The sequence below is a fragment of the Harmonia axyridis genome, chromosome X (genome assembly GCF_914767665.1).
Source record: "Harmonia axyridis chromosome X, icHarAxyr1.1, whole genome shotgun sequence".
Lineage (NCBI taxonomy): Eukaryota > Metazoa > Arthropoda > Insecta > Coleoptera > Coccinellidae > Harmonia > Harmonia axyridis.
In genome coordinates, this window is record NC_059508.1 from 37,906,484 (window position 1) to 37,924,155 (window position 17,672).

General features: G+C 38.2%; 1 non-coding gene across 1 annotated transcript; it reads right to left on the reverse strand.

Annotated features, from left to right (window-relative positions):
- Positions 1-6,534: 6,534 nt before the first annotated feature.
- On the reverse strand, positions 6,535-6,653 carry LOC123688414. The gene has a single exon (XR_006749937.1). It is a non-coding gene; the product is annotated as a 5S ribosomal RNA (ribosomal RNA).
- Between the last annotated feature and the right edge of the window lie 11,019 nt (positions 6,654-17,672).

A 17,672-nucleotide genomic window follows, 5' to 3' on the forward strand; every position in this document is an offset into this window, starting at 1 on the left:
CTGACACCGCCGGCTCGGTTCTAACATCGTCAATGAGTCGGGGTTGAAAAAAAGGACGTGAACATTTTTCCTTATAAAAATCAAACCCGATCATGGATTTTGATTCTGATTGTTGATTATCGCTATTAGAACATATAAGGAGGCAACCAAATCAAATTTGAGAAAATTCCACGATCAGAAAATTTTTTTCGAAAAAAAAAAAAAATCGTAATCACCTCGGTCATGGCGAGTTATTTTCCGTATTTCATTCCACAATCAACGTACAACATAGAAGAAATCATCTCTCTAACTATCCTGGTTCAAAAGTTGTATCGGAACATTTCACGTCGTAATATCTCGCCAAGTCCAGACCTCGGCGATAGGTAGTATCTGACACCGTCCGCTCGGGACTGACATCGACTTGGACTCGGGCTGATGATGGGGAGGCGTTTAAGGACGTGAACATTTTTCCTTATAAAAATTAAAGTCGACAATGAATATTGATTCTGATTACTGATTTACGCTTTAAAAACACATTAGAAGGCAACCAAATCGAATTTGAGGAAATTCCACGATCAGAAAATTTTTTTCGAAAAAAAAAAAAATCCGAAAAATATTTTTCGATTCCTATTACTGATTTACTCTTTTAGAACACATTAGGAGGCAACCAAATCAAATTTGAGAAAATTCCACAATCAGAAAATTTTTTTCGAAAAAAAAAAAAATTCGAGGACACCTCGGTCATGGCAAGTTATTTTCCACAATCCATTCCCCAATCGACGTACATCACAGAAAAAATCATCTCTCTAACTATCCTGGTTCAAAAGTTGTATCGGAACATTTTCACGTCGAAAATATATCTCTAAGTCCAGACCGATGCACAACGTAAACTAGGGCTGAACCGATGCACCACGTAATATCGGGCAGACCGATGCAGAACGTAAACTCGATCATACCGATGCTTCACGTAATCTCGATCTTACCGATGCACCACGTAAACAAGGGCAGACCGATGCAGAACGTAAAGTAGATCTTACCGATGCACCCCGTAATCTCGATCTTACCGATGCACCACGTAATCTCCATCTTACCGATGCACCACGTGAACTGGATCTTACCGATGCAGAACGTGAATTGGATCTTACCGATGCACCACGTAAACTCGATCATACCGATGCACCACGTAATCTCGGGCAGACCGATGCACAACGTGAATGACGATCGGGACCGGGGCGATCGGTCGTATCTGACACCGCCGGCTCGGTTCTAACATCGTCAATGAGTCGGGGTTGAAAAAAAGGACGTGAACATTTTTCCTTATAAAAATCAAACCCGATCATGGATTTTGATTCTGATTGTTGATTATCGCTATTAGAACATATAAGGAGGCAACCAAATCAAATTTGAGAAAATTCCACGATCAGAAAATTTTTTTCGAAAAAAAAAAAAAAATCGTAATCACCTCGGTCATGGCGAGTTATTTTCCGTATTTCATTCCACAATCAACGTACAACATAGAAGAAATCATCTCTCTAACTATCCTGGTTCAAAAGTTGTATCGGAACATTTCACGTCGTAATATCTCGCCAAGTCCAGACCTCGGCGATAGGTAGTATCTGACACCGTCCGCTCGGGACTGACATCGACTTGGACTCGGGCTGATGATGGGGAGGCGTTTAAGGACGTGAACATTTTTCCTTATAAAAATTAAAGTCGACAATGAATATTGATTCTGATTACTGATTTACGCTTTAAAAACACATTAGAAGGCAACCAAATCGAATTTGAGGAAATTCCACGATCAGAAAATTTTTTTCGAAAAAAAAAAAAATCCGAAAAATATTTTTCGATTCCTATTACTGATTTACTCTTTTAGAACACATTAGGAGGCAACCAAATCAAATTTGAGAAAATTCCACAATCAGAAAATTTTTTTCGAAAAAAAAAAAAATTCGAGGACACCTCGGTCATGGCAAGTTATTTTCCACAATCCATTCCCCAATCGACGTACATCACAGAAAAAATCATCTCTCTAACTATCCTGGTTCAAAAGTTGTATCGGAACATTTTCACGTCGAAAATATATCTCTAAGTCCAGACCGATGCACAACGTAAACTAGGGCTGAACCGATGCACCACGTAATATCGGGCAGACCGATGCAGAACGTAAACTCGATCATACCGATGCTTCACGTAATCTCGATCTTACCGATGCACCACGTAAACAAGGGCAGACCGATGCAGAACGTAAAGTAGATCTTACCGATGCACCACGTAATCTCGATCTTACCGATGCACCACGTAATCTCCATCTTACCGATGCACCACGTGAACTGGATCTTACCGATGCAGAACGTGAATTGGATCTTACCGATGCACCACGTAAACTCGATCATACCGATGCACCACGTAATCTCGGGCAGACCGATGCACAACGTAAATGACGATCGGGACCGGGGCGATCGGTCGTATCTGACACCGCCGGCTCGGTTCTAACATCGTCAATGAGTCGGGGTTGAAAAAAAGGACGTGAACATTTTTCCTTATAAAAATCAAACCCGATCATGGATTTTGATTCTGATTGTTGATTATCGCTATTAGAACATATAAGGAGGCAACCAAATCAAATTTGAGAAAATTCCACGATCAGAAAATTTTTTTCGAAAAAAAAAAAAAAATCGTAATCACCTCGGTCATGGCGAGTTATTTTCCGTATTTCATTCCACAATCAACGTACAACATAGAAGAAATCATCTCTCTAACTATCCTGGTTCAAAAGTTGTATCGGAACATTTCACGTCGTAATATCTCGCCAAGTCCAGACCTCGGCGATAGGTAGTATCTGACACCGTCCGCTCGGGACTGACATCGACTTGGACTCGGGCTGATGATGGGGAGGCGTTTAAGGACGTGAACATTTTTCCTTATAAAAATTAAAGTCGACAATGAATATTGATTCTGATTACTGATTTACGCTTTAAAAACACATTAGAAGGCAACCAAATCGAATTTGAGGAAATTCCACGATCAGAAAATTTTTTTCGAAAAAAAAAAAAATCCGAAAAATATTTTTCGATTCCTATTACTGATTTACTCTTTTAGAACACATTAGGAGGCAACCAAATCAAATTTGAGAAAATTCCACAATCAGAAAATTTTTTTCGAAAAAAAAAAAAATTCGAGGACACCTCGGTCATGGCAAGTTATTTTCCACAATCCATTCCCCAATCGACGTACATCACAGAAAAAATCATCTCTCTAACTATCCTGGTTCAAAAGTTGTATCGGAACATTTTCACGTCGAAAATATATCTCTAAGTCCAGACCGATGCACAACGTAAACTAGGGCTGAACCGATGCACCACGTAATATCGGGCAGACCGATGCAGAACGTAAACTCGATCATACCGATGCTTCACGTAATCTCGATCTTACCGATGCACCACGTAAACAAGGGCAGACCGATGCAGAACGTAAAGTAGATCTTACCGATGCACCACGTAATCTCGATCTTACCGATGCACCACGTAATCTCCATCTTACCGATGCACCACGTGAACTGGATCTTACCGATGCAGAACGTGAATTGGATCTTACCGATGCACCACGTAAACTCGATCATACCGATGCACCACGTAATCTCGGGCAGACCGATGCACAACGTAAATGACGATCGGGACCGGGGCGATCGGTCGTATCTGACACCGCCGGCTCGGTTCTAACATCGTCAATGAGTCGGGGTTGAAAAAAAGGACGTGAACATTTTTCCTTATAAAAATCAAACCCGATCATGGATTTTGATTCTGATTGTTGATTATCGCTATTAGAACATATAAGGAGGCAACCAAATCAAATTTGAGAAAATTCCACGATCAGAAAATTTTTTTCGAAAAAAAAAAAAAAATCGTAATCACCTCGGTCATGGCGAGTTATTTTCCGTATTTCATTCCACAATCAACGTACAACATAGAAGAAATCATCTCTCTAACTATCCTGGTTCAAAAGTTGTATCGGAACATTTCACGTCGTAATATCTCGCCAAGTCCAGACCTCGGCGATAGGTAGTATCTGACACCGTCCGCTCGGGACTGACATCGACTTGGACTCGGGCTGATGATGGGGAGGCGTTTAAGGACGTGAACATTTTTCCTTATAAAAATTAAAGTCGACAATGAATATTGATTCTGATTACTGATTTACGCTTTAAAAACACATTAGAAGGCAACCAAATCGAATTTGAGGAAATTCCACGATCAGAAAATTTTTTTCGAAAAAAAAAAAAATCCGAAAAATATTTTTCGATTCCTATTACTGATTTACTCTTTTAGAACACATTAGGAGGCAACCAAATCAAATTTGAGAAAATTCCACAATCAGAAAATTTTTTTCGAAAAAAAAAAAAATTCGAGGACACCTCGGTCATGGCAAGTTATTTTCCACAATCCATTCCCCAATCGACGTACATCACAGAAAAAATCATCTCTCTAACTATCCTGGTTCAAAAGTTGTATCGGAACATTTTCACGTCGAAAATATATCTCTAAGTCCAGACCGATGCACAACGTAAACTAGGGCTGAACCGATGCACCACGTAATATCGGGCAGACCGATGCAGAACGTAAACTCGATCATACCGATGCTTCACGTAATCTCGATCTTACCGATGCACCACGTAAACAAGGGCAGACCGATGCAGAACGTAAAGTAGATCTTACCGATGCACCACGTAATCTCGATCTTACCGATGCACCACGTAATCTCCATCTTACCGATGCACCACGTGAACTGGATCTTACCGATGCAGAACGTGAATTGGATCTTACCGATGCACCACGTAAACTCGATCTTACCGATGCACCACGTAATCTCAATCTTACCGATGCACCACGTGAACTGGATCTTACCGATGCAGAACGTGAATTGGATCTTACCGATGCACCACGTAAACTCGATCATACCGATGCACCACGTAATCTCGGGCAGACCGATGCACAACGTAAATGACGATCGGGACCGGGGCGATCGGTCGTATCTGACACCGCCGGCTCGGTTCTAACATCGTCAATGAGTCGGGGTTGAAAAAAAGGACGTGAACATTTTTCCTTATAAAAATCAAACCCGATCATGGATTTTGATTCTGATTGTTGATTATCGCTATTAGAACATATAAGGAGGCAACCAAATCAAATTTGAGAAAATTCCACGATCAGAAAATTTTTTTCGAAAAAAAAAAAAAAATCGTAATCACCTCGGTCATGGCGAGTTATTTTCCGTATTTCATTCCACAATCAACGTACAACATAGAAGAAATCATCTCTCTAACTATCCTGGTTCAAAAGTTGTATCGGAACATTTCACGTCGTAATATCTCGCCAAGTCCAGACCTCGGCGATAGGTAGTATCTGACACCGTCCGCTCGGGACTGACATCGACTTGGACTCGGGCTGATGATGGGGAGGCGTTTAAGGACGTGAACATTTTTCCTTATAAAAATTAAAGTCGACAATGAATATTGATTCTGATTACTGATTTACGCTTTAAAAACACATTAGAAGGCAACCAAATCGAATTTGAGGAAATTCCACGATCAGAAAATTTTTTTCGAAAAAAAAAAAAATCCGAAAAATATTTTTCGATTCCTATTACTGATTTACTCTTTTAGAACACATTAGGAGGCAACCAAATCAAATTTGAGAAAATTCCACAATCAGAAAATTTTTTTCGAAAAAAAAAAAAATTCGAGGACACCTCGGTCATGGCAAGTTATTTTCCACAATCCATTCCCCAATCGACGTACATCACAGAAAAAATCATCTCTCTAACTATCCTGGTTCAAAAGTTGTATCGGAACATTTTCACGTCGAAAATATATCTCTAAGTCCAGACCGATGCACAACGTAAACTAGGGCTGAACCGATGCACCACGTAATATCGGGCAGACCGATGCAGAACGTAAACTCGATCATACCGATGCTTCACGTAATCTCGATCTTACCGATGCACCACGTAAACAAGGGCAGACCGATGCAGAACGTAAAGTAGATCTTACCGATGCACCACGTAATCTCGATCTTACCGATGCACCACGTAATCTCCATCTTACCGATGCACCACGTGAACTGGATCTTACCGATGCAGAACGTGAATTGGATCTTACCGATGCACCACGTAAACTCGATCTTACCGATGCACCACGTAATCTCAATCTTACCGATGCACCACGTGAACTGGATCTTACCGATGCAGAACGTGAATTGGATCTTACCGATGCACCACGTAAACTCGATCTTACCGATGCACCACGTAATCTCAATCTCACCGATGCACCACGTGAACTGGATCTTACCGATGCAGAACGTGAATTGGATCTTACCGATGCACCACGTAAACTCGATCTTACCGATGCACCACGTAATCTCGATCTTACCGATGCACCACGTAATCTCAATCTTACCGATGCATCACGTAATCTCGATCTTACCGATGCAGAACGTAAACTCGATCATACCGATGCACCACGTTATCTCGGCAGACCGATGCAGAACGTAAAAAAAAAGCTTACAGCACGCGGTGTTCCCAAGCGGTCACCCATCCAAGTACTAACCGCGCCCGACGCTGCTTGGCTTCAGTGTTCTGACGAGAACTGGCAATTTCAGCGTGGTATGGCCGTAAACAACATATATTGCGATATTTTCTATGATATCTCACTTTTTGGGAGCGGAAAGGACGTGAACGTTTTTCCTCATAAAAAATGAAATAACTTTTGGATATTAATTCTGATTGTTGATTTAAGCTTTAAGAACACATTAGGACATATCTCAATGAAATTTGAGGGATTTCCGAAATCGAAAAATATTTTTCGAAAAAAAAAAAAAATCCCAGAAGACCTCGGTCATCTCAAGTTTATTTCCATATTCTATTTTAGGTTAGGTTAGGTTAGGTTAGGTTAGGTTAGGTTAGGTTAGGTTAGGTTAGGTTAGGTTAGGTTAGGTTAGGTTAGGTTAGGTTAGGTTAGGTTAGGTTAGGTTAGGTTAGGTTAGGTTAGGTTAGGTTAGGTTAGGTTAGGTTAGGTTAGGTTAGGTTAGGTTAGGTTAGGTTAGGTTAGGTTAGGTTAGGTTAGGTTAGGTTAGGTTAGGTTAGGTTAGGTTAGGTTAGGTTAGGTTAGGTTAGGTTAGGTTAGGTTAGGTTAGGTTAGGTTAGGTTAGGTTAGGTTAGGTTAGGTTAGGTTAGGTTAGGTTAGGTTAGGTTAGGTTAGGTTAGGTTAGGTTAGGTTAGGTTAGGTTAGGTTAGGTTAGGTTAGGTTAGGTTAGGTTAGGTTAGGTTAGGTTAGGACCGCGCTAGGTGATGGATGATTCTGTAAAATTGTGAAATGATTTTACTACCCCTAATACATCGATTTTACCCTTAGGTAAAATGGGGAGGAGCTTAGCTTGGGAGGTATATACAAGGGTATGGTTGGGGCGGAGGATGGGGACGCGGGTCGTCTATTCGTGGAGAGCTCGAAGAGTAGATCCGGAAAAAGGGGCGTGGCCTAGTAGGAGTGGGCGGGGCTTCCGGGAAAGGGGGCGTGGCCTACGAAAAGGGGGCGTGGTTTCCGGAAAAGGGTATTTTCGTATTCTAGAGCGTTTTCTGATCATTTTAGACGTATTTTCAGACTTCTATCTCTTGCGGTTTAGGAGTTATGTCGATTATTTTGGGTAAGACATCCTTGGATTTTTATGAGATTTTGGAGGTTGATTGTTCGTGATTTCAACGTTCGATTTTACCCTTGGGTGATTCTGGGAGAGTCATAGATCCGAAGAAACAGTGAGGGTTTTGGTAGGGGCGGAGGATGGGGACGCGGGGTTCTGTCTATGATGAGTGGACGTGTTTTATCTGTAAGTGTATATATTTGTATTTCGATTCAAACTTATATCTCATGTAATTTTTAGAAAAATTACTAATATTAGAAGAATTACTATTTTCAGAATAACTGCTATTTTGAGAGATCTGTCGTTTCATGAAAAATACGAAAATTGAGAATTAAATAGTTATTTCTTGTGGAAATTGTAATTTTTTTCAACCACTCAACAATCTTACGGGGCTGGGGGGGAATAGGGGCTCTGGGTGGGTGATATATAACAAGAATATTGATCTGTTATTGAAACATACATCTGAAAAATCAAGACATTTCAAGGAAAAGTGGGCGTGGCTTCTATAAAGGGGGGCGTGGTAAATCAAAAAAGGGGCGTGGTTTCCCAAAAAGGGTATTTTTGGATTCTAGAGCCTATTCTGAACATTTTAGACGTATTTTCATACTTCCAACTTTTGTGGTTTCAGAGTTATGTCGATTATTTCGGGTAAGATATCCTTGGATTTTTATGAGATTTTAGAGGTTGATTCTCCGTGATCGGAAGTATCGTTTTTAATATTAGGTAATTAGGGGAGAAGCTTAGATTGGAAGAAACAGTGTATATAGTTTTAATTTCAAGTGTTTTTCTTTGTATTTTGATTGAAACTTATATATCTCATGTGATTCTTACAAAAATTACTATTTTTACAAGTATCACTATTTTGAAAGTATGTGTGCTTTATGATAAGTACTTGTTGTTTCATGATGAATAGGAAAATTGATAAGAAAATAGCAATTTCCCGTAGAGAATGCTATATTTCTTCAACTACCCAACAATCTTTTGGGGCCGGAGGGGAATAGGGGCCCTGGGTGGGTTATATAACGACTATATTGATCTGTTAGTGAAAGGTAATTGTGAAAATTCAAGAAAATTCGACGGAAAGTGGGCGTGGCCTCTTTGAAAGGTGGGCGTGATCTACCAAAAAGGGGGCATGGTTTCTCAAAAAGGGTATTTTTTGATTCTAGAGCCTCTTTCGATCACTTTAGATTTATTTTCAGACATCTATTTCTTGTCGTTTCTTAAATATGTCGATTATTTCGGGTAAGATATACTTGGATTCCTATGAGACTTTATAGGTTGATTTTCCGTAATTTGAAGTATCGTTTTTAATATTAGGTAATTAGGGGAGAACCTTAGATTGGAAGAAACAATGAGGTTTCTGTGTATAGTGTGTTAGTTTGAAGTGTTTTTCTTCGTATTTAGAATCAAACTTATATATCTCATGTGATTTTTAGAAGAATTACTATTTTTAGAAGAATCACTATTTTGAAAGGAAGTGTGGTCTATGATAAGTAGTTGTTGCTTCATGAAAAATAGGAAATTTGAGAATAATATAGCTATTTCTTGTAAAGAATGTAATTTTTTTTCAACCACCCAACAATCTTACGGGGCCGGAGGGGAATAGGGGCCCTGGGTGGGCAATATATAACGAGAATATTGATGTGTAATCAAAATAGAAGTGTGAAAATTGTAGAAAAATTGAGGAAAACTATGCATTGACAATGGGAGTGGTCACTGAAAAGTGGGCGTGGTTTCTCTGAAAATAGGAAATTTCAGGATAAAATAGCTATTTCTCGTAGAGAATAATAAAAGAGGACAATAATAGTAATCAGAACTAATCATATCATGAATAAGAGTACAAGAATGTTCTACAAACATTGAATAATTAATAGTGTTTTGATTGAGATTTGGAAGATTTACCAGAAGAGCTACCTCCAGTCGTTCCATATTTCTTTGGTCAGAGTACGGCTTGGATATTAGGCAGTACACCACTTTGAGAAATACCGAATCAAATCATAGCTTATTCAATTTTAATTTGAATGTAATTTTTTTCAATTAGCCAACAATTTCACGGGGCCGGAGGGGAATAGGGGCCCTGGGTGGGTAATATAATGAGAATATGATCTATCACTAAAAGTGGAGTGTGAAAATTGTCGTTGTTTCTGAAGAACAGGAAAATTTATAATGAAATAATTTTTCAGAATGCTTTGGACATCTATCAGACAACAATTTTACGGGACCGGAGGGGAATAGGGGCCCTGGGTGGGTAATATATAACGAGAATATTGATCACTATATCTATTTAGTTAGATATAATTGATATCTACGTTTGATAATTATATATGAATATTTGATTAATATCGAATAAGAATAATAAAAAAGCAGAATCAAATCGCATAATGAAATTGTTCAAAGTGGTTTTGAATGTTTTGAAAAATTATTAGAGCGAGGATTTCGTGAAATATATTTATAGAGAGGCTGATGATATACAGGGTCATTCGGTTTTCGGTACATTCAGATAGAGGCTTGGAGAGAAGTGTATATTTGATATGATCGAAAATAAATTTTATGGATATACGGGGTGTATGTACGACGGTACAATTTTATAACTTTTTGTTTGATTTTCTCAGTGAAATATTGCTGAAGGATGATGATTTTAACGTTTACATCGAGAACATATACTCCGACGAACATTTTAAAGGAGGGTTCAATGAGAAATATTTCTATTGGAAATTTTTGTAGTGGATTATAATAACGGGAATTCTGTCATAGCATCAGGTGGGTGATCCTTCGATCTACAAAGAAATATTAGTTTCCTGGGAATAAACATAAATTATTCGAAATCCAACCAATAATCATCATCATTTCTTATAACACTTCATTTATTTACGCATAAGTTATATTAATAATGCCGGAGAAAAATCCGTTTGAAGGGAAAATATATAGTTGAAGTATAAAGTGGAGTATCTAATTAATATATCGAATATAAATCTGCCTTAATAGTAATGAATGTGAATGAAATATGGATCTCTCTCGTCTTATACAGGGTTACTCTTGTTGTTTGTCGTATCTTCGTAAGAGATAGTATTGTTAGCTATTTATCGTAGAGAATGTTATGTTTCTTAAATCCAGCCAACATTTTCACGGGGCCGGAGGGAAATAGGGGCCCTGGGTGGGTTATATAAATAGATTATTGATCTGTCATTAAAAGTGTAGTTTGAAAATGCAGGAAAAAGTGGGTGTGGCTTATCGAGAAATAGGAAAATCTAAAATTAAATAGTTCTTTCACTTGAAAATTGTAATTTTTTTACAATCAATCAGCCAACAATTTCACGGGGCCGGAGGGGAATAGGGGCCCTGGGTGGGTTATATAAATAGATAATTGATCTGTAATTAAAACTGAAGTGTAAAAATTGACGAAAAATCAACGACATTTTGTGTGAACAAGTTATGATAAAAATTGTTAAAAATTATATGTCGTGTACCATTGATTCTTAGAATTAAATGTCGATATGGAAGGGACCGTGTTCTTCCGATGAGGGAGAATAGTATTTGGATGATCTGTAAGTAATTGGGCGTGGTCAATTATAGGGGGCGTGGTTCGGATAAGTGGGCGGGGCTATCTTATAACAGTCGTATCTCCGTAACGGGAGGTGCTACGGAGGTGCGGATGGTACCGTTGGATTCGTCGTCGATCCTAGATTACATTTCAGTCTTTACATCTCTTGAATACTGGACAGGGGTGGAGATAATGACATGTGAAAAAAAAGTTCCAGAAATCGCTCTAACCTAAGGAGATCTCGCCTAACCTTGTTAACATAATTCTTCAAGATCTCCTATATTTACTGAGTTACGTTATATCTGGAGAACTACCGATCGTAGAGAGGTGCCGATTGTATTTTCGAGTTCTCCAGGACCGGGAGCAACTTTTTCGTCATTTTTGAAATTTTCGAAAATCTCGAAAATTTCGAGAACCGTAGGTCTTAGCGAACGATTTTTGCCATTTTCGACATCCCCTCGATCGTACCTTTCATTTGATACCAAACTCGACATGTTTCGGAATTTTCAAAATTACGCGTCGTGTGCCATTGATTCTTAAAGTTTTATGTGGATCTGGTAGGGTCCGTGTTCTTTCGTTGAGGAAGAATAGTATTGGGACGATTTCTAATTAAGTGGGCGTGTCCAATTATAGTGGGTGTGGTTTTTAAAAGTGGGCGTGGCCATCTTATAACGGCTGTATCTCAGTAACGGAAGGCGATACGGAGGTGCTTATGGTACCGTTGGATTCGTCGTCGATCCTAGATTACATTTCAGTCTTTACATCTCTTGAATACTGGACAGGGGTGGAGATAATGACATGTGAAAAAAAAATTCCAGAAATCGCTCTAACCTAAGGAGATCTCGCCTAACCTTGTTAACATAATTCTTCGAGATCTCTTATATTTACTGAGTTACGTTATTTCTGGAGAACTACGGATTCTAGAGAGGTGCCGATTGTATTTTCGAGTTCTCCAGGACCGGGAGCTACTTTTTAGCAATTTTTGAAATTTTCGAAAATCTCGAAAATTTCGAGAACCGTAGGTCTTAGCGAACGATTTTTGCCATTTTCGACATCCCCTCGATCGTACCTTTCATTTGATACCAAACTCGACATGTTTCGGAATTTTCAAAAATTCGCGTCGTGTGCCATTGATTCTTAAAGTTTTATGTGGATCTGGTAGGGTACGTGTTCTTTCGATGAGGATGGAGACTATTGGGATGGTCTATAATTAATTAGGCGTGTCCTATTATAGTAGGCGTGGTTTGGAAAAGTGGGCGTGGCTATCTTATAACGGTCGTATCTCCGTAACGGGAGGTGCTACGGAGGTGCGGATGGTACCGTTGTATTCGTCGTCGATCCTAGATTACATTTCAGTCTTTACATCTCTTGAATACTGGACAGGGGTGGAGATAATGACATGTGAAAAAAAAGTTCCAGAAATCGCTCTAACCTAAGGAGATCTCGCCTAACCTTGTTAACATAATTCTTCAAGATCTCCTATATTTACTGAGTTACGTTATATCTGGAGAAATGTTGATCCTAGAGAGGTGTCGATAGTATTTTTGTACTCTCCAGATCCGGGAGCACCTTTTTAGCAATTTTAGAAATTTTCAAAAATGTTGAATATTTCGAGAACCGCAGGTCCTACTGAACAATTTTAGACATTTTTGAGATCCATAAAATGACACCTTTCATTTGAGACCAAATTCACCACTATTTGGATTTGTTTACATTTCTTCAAATGTTAATAACTCCAGAACCGTTGATCCTATCCAAGAATTCTACTACTATTTCATTGTATCATCTATCAGTCAACAATTTTACGGGGCCGGGGGGGAATAGGGGCCCTGGGTGGGTAATATATAAGAAGAATATTGATATGTAATTAAAAGTGAAGCTTGAAAATTGGTGAAAATTCAAGGAAAAGTAGGCGTGGTCTGATGAAAAGTGGGTGTGGCTTCTCTCAAGATAGGAAATTCGAGAAGAATATTGCTATTTCTAGTAGAGAATACATTTTTTTCCAATCAACCAACAATTTTACGGGGCCGGGGGGGAATAGGGGCCCTGGGTGGGTAATATATAACAAGAATATTGATATGTAATTAAAAGTGAAGCTTGAAAATTGGTGAAAATTCAAGGAAAAGTAGGCGTGGTCTGATGAAAAGTGGGTGTGGCTTCTATGAAAATAGGAAATTCGAGAAGAATATAGCTATTTCTATTAGAGAATAAATTTTAATTTCCAATCAACCAACAATTTCACGGGGCCGGGGGGGAATAGGGGCCCTGGGTGGGTAATATATAACGAGAATATTGATCTGTCAGTTTAAGTTGAATACTGAACCCCTTTATAAATAAATATATTGTATATGCCTGCAATGCTTTGAGAAAACCGAGTAACGTATAATTTGAGAAAGTGGGCGTGGTTCGAAAAAGTGGGCGGGGCTATCTTATAATGCCCGTATCTTCGTAACGGGAGGTGCTACGGAGGTGCGGATGGTACCGTTGGATTCGTCGTCGATCCTAGATTACATTTCAGTCTTTACATCTCTTGAATACTGGACAGGGGTGGAGATAATGACATGTGAAAAAAAAGTTCCAGAAATCGCTCTAACCTAAGGAGATCTCGCCTAACCTTGTTAACATAATTCTTCAAGATCTCTCATATTTACTGAGTTACGTTATATCTGGAGAACTACTGATCGTAGAGAGGTGCCGATTGTATTTTCGAGTTCTCCAGGACCGGGAGCAACTTTTTCGTCATTTTTGAAATTTTCGAAAATCTCGAAAATTTCGAGAACCGCGGGTCTTAGCGAACGATTTTTGCCATTTTCGACATCCCCTCGATCGTACCTTTCATTTGATACCAAACTCGACATGTTTCGGAATTTTCAAAATTTCGCGTCGTGTGCCATTGATTCTTAAAGTTTTATGTGGATCTGGTAGGGTCCGTGTTCTTTCGATGAGGATGGAGACTATTGGGATGGTCTATAATTAATTAGGCGTGTCCTATTATAGTAGGCGTGGTTTGGAAAAGTGGGCGTGGCTATCTTATAACGGTCGTATCTCCGTAACGGGAGGTGCTACGGAGGTGCGGATGGTACCGTTGGATTCGTCGTCGATCCTAGATTACATTTCAGTCTTTACATCTCTTGAATACTGGACATGGGTGGAGATAATGACATGTGAAAAAAAAGTTCCAGAAATCGCTCTAACCTAAGGAGATCTCGCCTAACCTTGTTAACATAATTCTTCAAGATCTCTCATATTTACGGAGTTATGTTATATATGGAGAACCGTTGATCCTAGAGAGGTGTCGATAGTATTTTTGTACTCTCCAGGTCCGGGAGCACCTTTTTAGCAATTTTTGAAATTTTGAAAAATGTTGAATATTTCGAGAACCGTACCTCCTACAGAACAATTTTCGACATTTTTGAGATCCTCTCGACCGTACCTTTCATTTGATACCAAACATGAAAAATCGTTGGGTTTGTTTACTTTTTTTGAAATCGTGATAACTCGGAAACCGTTCGTCCTACCTAACAATTTTAGACATTTTTGAGATCCATAAAATGACACCTTTCATTTGAGACCAAATTCACCACTATTTGGATTTGTTTACATTTCTTCAAATGTTAATAACTCCAGAACCGTTGATCCTATCCAAGAATTCTACTAATATTTCATTGTATCATCTATCACTCAACAATTTTACGGGGCCGGGGGGAATAGGGGCCCTGGGTGGGTAATATATAACAAGAATATTGATATGTTATTAAAAGTGAAGCTTGAAAATTGGTGAAAATTCAAGGAAAAGTAGGCGTGGTCTGATGAAAAGTGGGTGTGGCTTCTCTCAAAATAGGAAATTCGAGAAGAATATTGCTATTTCTAGTAGAGAATAAATTTTTTTTCAATCAACCAACAATTTCACGGGGCCGGGGGGAATAGGGGCCCTGGGTGGGTAATATATAACGAGAATATAAATCTGTCATAAAAAGTTTAATACTGAACCTCTTATAAATAAATATATTGTATATACCTATAATGCTTTATGAGAACCTACTAGTGTCTAATTTGGGAAAGTGGGCGTGGTTTATAAAAGTGGGCGGGGCTATCTTATAACGGCTGTATCTCCGTAACGGGAGGTGCTACGGAGGTGCGGATAGTATAGTTCGATTCCCCTTCGCTCATAGATTACATTTCAACAAAAAAATTCTCTAGGTATGGGACGGGGTTAGAGATAATGACACGTTTAGTAAAAGTGCCAGAAATCGCTCTAACCTACGGAGAAGTCTCCTAATGCGCTCCCATAATTTTGCGAAATCTCTTATATTTACTGAGTTACGTTATATTTTGAGAACGACGGATCGTAGCGAGGTGCCGATTGTATTTTAGCACTCGTCAGGACTGGGAGCAACTTTTTCGTCATTTTTGAATTTTTAGAAAATCTCGAAAATTTCGAGAACGGGCGGGGCTATCTTATAACGGCTGTATCTCAGCAACGGAAGGCGATACGGAGGTGCGGATGGTACCGTTGGATTCCCCGTCGATCCTGGATTACATTTCAACCTTTACATCTCTTAGGTACTGGACAGGGGTGGAAATAATGACATGTTTAGTAAAAGTTCCAGAAATCGCCCTAACCTAAGGAGAAGTCTCCTAATGAGCTCACATAATCCTTCAAGATCTCCTATACTTACTGAGTTACGTTATATCTGGAGAACCGCAGTTCCTACAGAACAATTTTAGACATTTTTGAGATCTCCTCGGTCGTACCTTTCGTTTGATACCAAACATGAAAAAATTTGGGTTTGTTTACATTTTTTTTAATCGTAATAACTCGGAAACCGTTGATGCTACTCAAAAATTAGTGACATTATTGACATCCATAATTTAAGACCTTTCGTTTGATACCAAATTAGTCAAAGGTTTTTGTTTGTTTACATTTATTAAAATGTTAATAACGGGAAAACTATTGATCCTACCCTAGAATTTTTGATATATTTTAGATCGATAATTTTAGACCTTTCATTTGATACTAAATTTAACAATTTTTTGAGAACTTTTAAAAAGTTAATAACTCGGAAACCCTTGATCCTACAGATGAATTTAAAACATTATTGAGATCCATAATTTGAGACCTTTCATTTGATACCACACTCGACAATTTCTTGGGTTTGTTTACATTTATTAGAATCGTAATAACTCGAAAACCGTTGATCCTACCCAACACTTTTTGATATATCTTTGATCGATAATTTTAGACGTTTCATTTGATACTAAAATCAACAATATTTTTATAAATTTTCAATTCTTAATAACTCGGAAACCGTTTAACCCATCAAACAATTTAAGACATTTTTGAGGTCGATAATTCTGGATCTTTCGTTTGATACCACACTCGACAATTTTTTGGGTTTGTTTACATTTATTAGAATCGTAATAACTCGATAACCGTTGGTCATACCGAACAATTTATTACTTATTTGAGATCGATAATTTTGGACCTTTCGTTTGATACCGAATTTGACTAATTTTTAATAAATTTTCAATCCTTAATAACTCGAGAATCATTCATTCCAGAGTATAATTTTAAACATTTTTGGAATACATAATTCAAGACCTTTCGTTTGATACACAACTTATCAAATTTTTTGGTTTGTTTACATTTATTAGAATCGTAATAACTCGAAAATCGTTGATCGTACCCAACAATTTTTTACTTATTTCAATTCGATAATTTTAATGATTAAAAAGTAAAATAACTTATTTCCGCTTTATATATTTATTTTCACAACAATTGTTTCGTCATGATAACATGACTTCGTCAGGTGAGCATGGTAACATGTTATCATGACGAAACAATTGTTGTGAAAATAAATATATAAAGCGGAAATAAGTTATTTTACTTTTTAATCATCAAGATGAATTTCCGACAAGTAAAGACTGAGACAATCAAACACTCGATAATTTTAGATCTTCAGTTTGATACCAATTTCAACGATTTGTTTAGATATTTTCAATTGTTAATAACTCGGAAACCGTTGATGCTACAGAAGAATTTTAAACATAATTGAGATCCATAATTCAAGACCTTTCGTTTGGTACACAACTTATCACATTTTTTGGTTTGTTTACATTTCTTAAATTGTTAATAACTCGAGAACCGTCGATCCTACCCAACAATTTTTGACATTTTTGAGCTCGATAATTGAAGACCTTTCATTTGATATCCTACTCGACAATTTTTGGGTTTGTTTACAGTTTTTAAAATGTTAATAACTCGGAAATCGTTGAACCTATCCAAGCAATTGAAACATATTTGACTTCGATAATTTTATACCTTTCATTCGATACAAAGCACGTGAGTTTATCAATTTTAATTTCATTTCAAATGTCGAATTTTGAAGGGCGAATTCACTATAACATTGTATCATCAACAATTTTACGGGGCCGGGGGGGAATAGGGGCCCTGGGTGGGT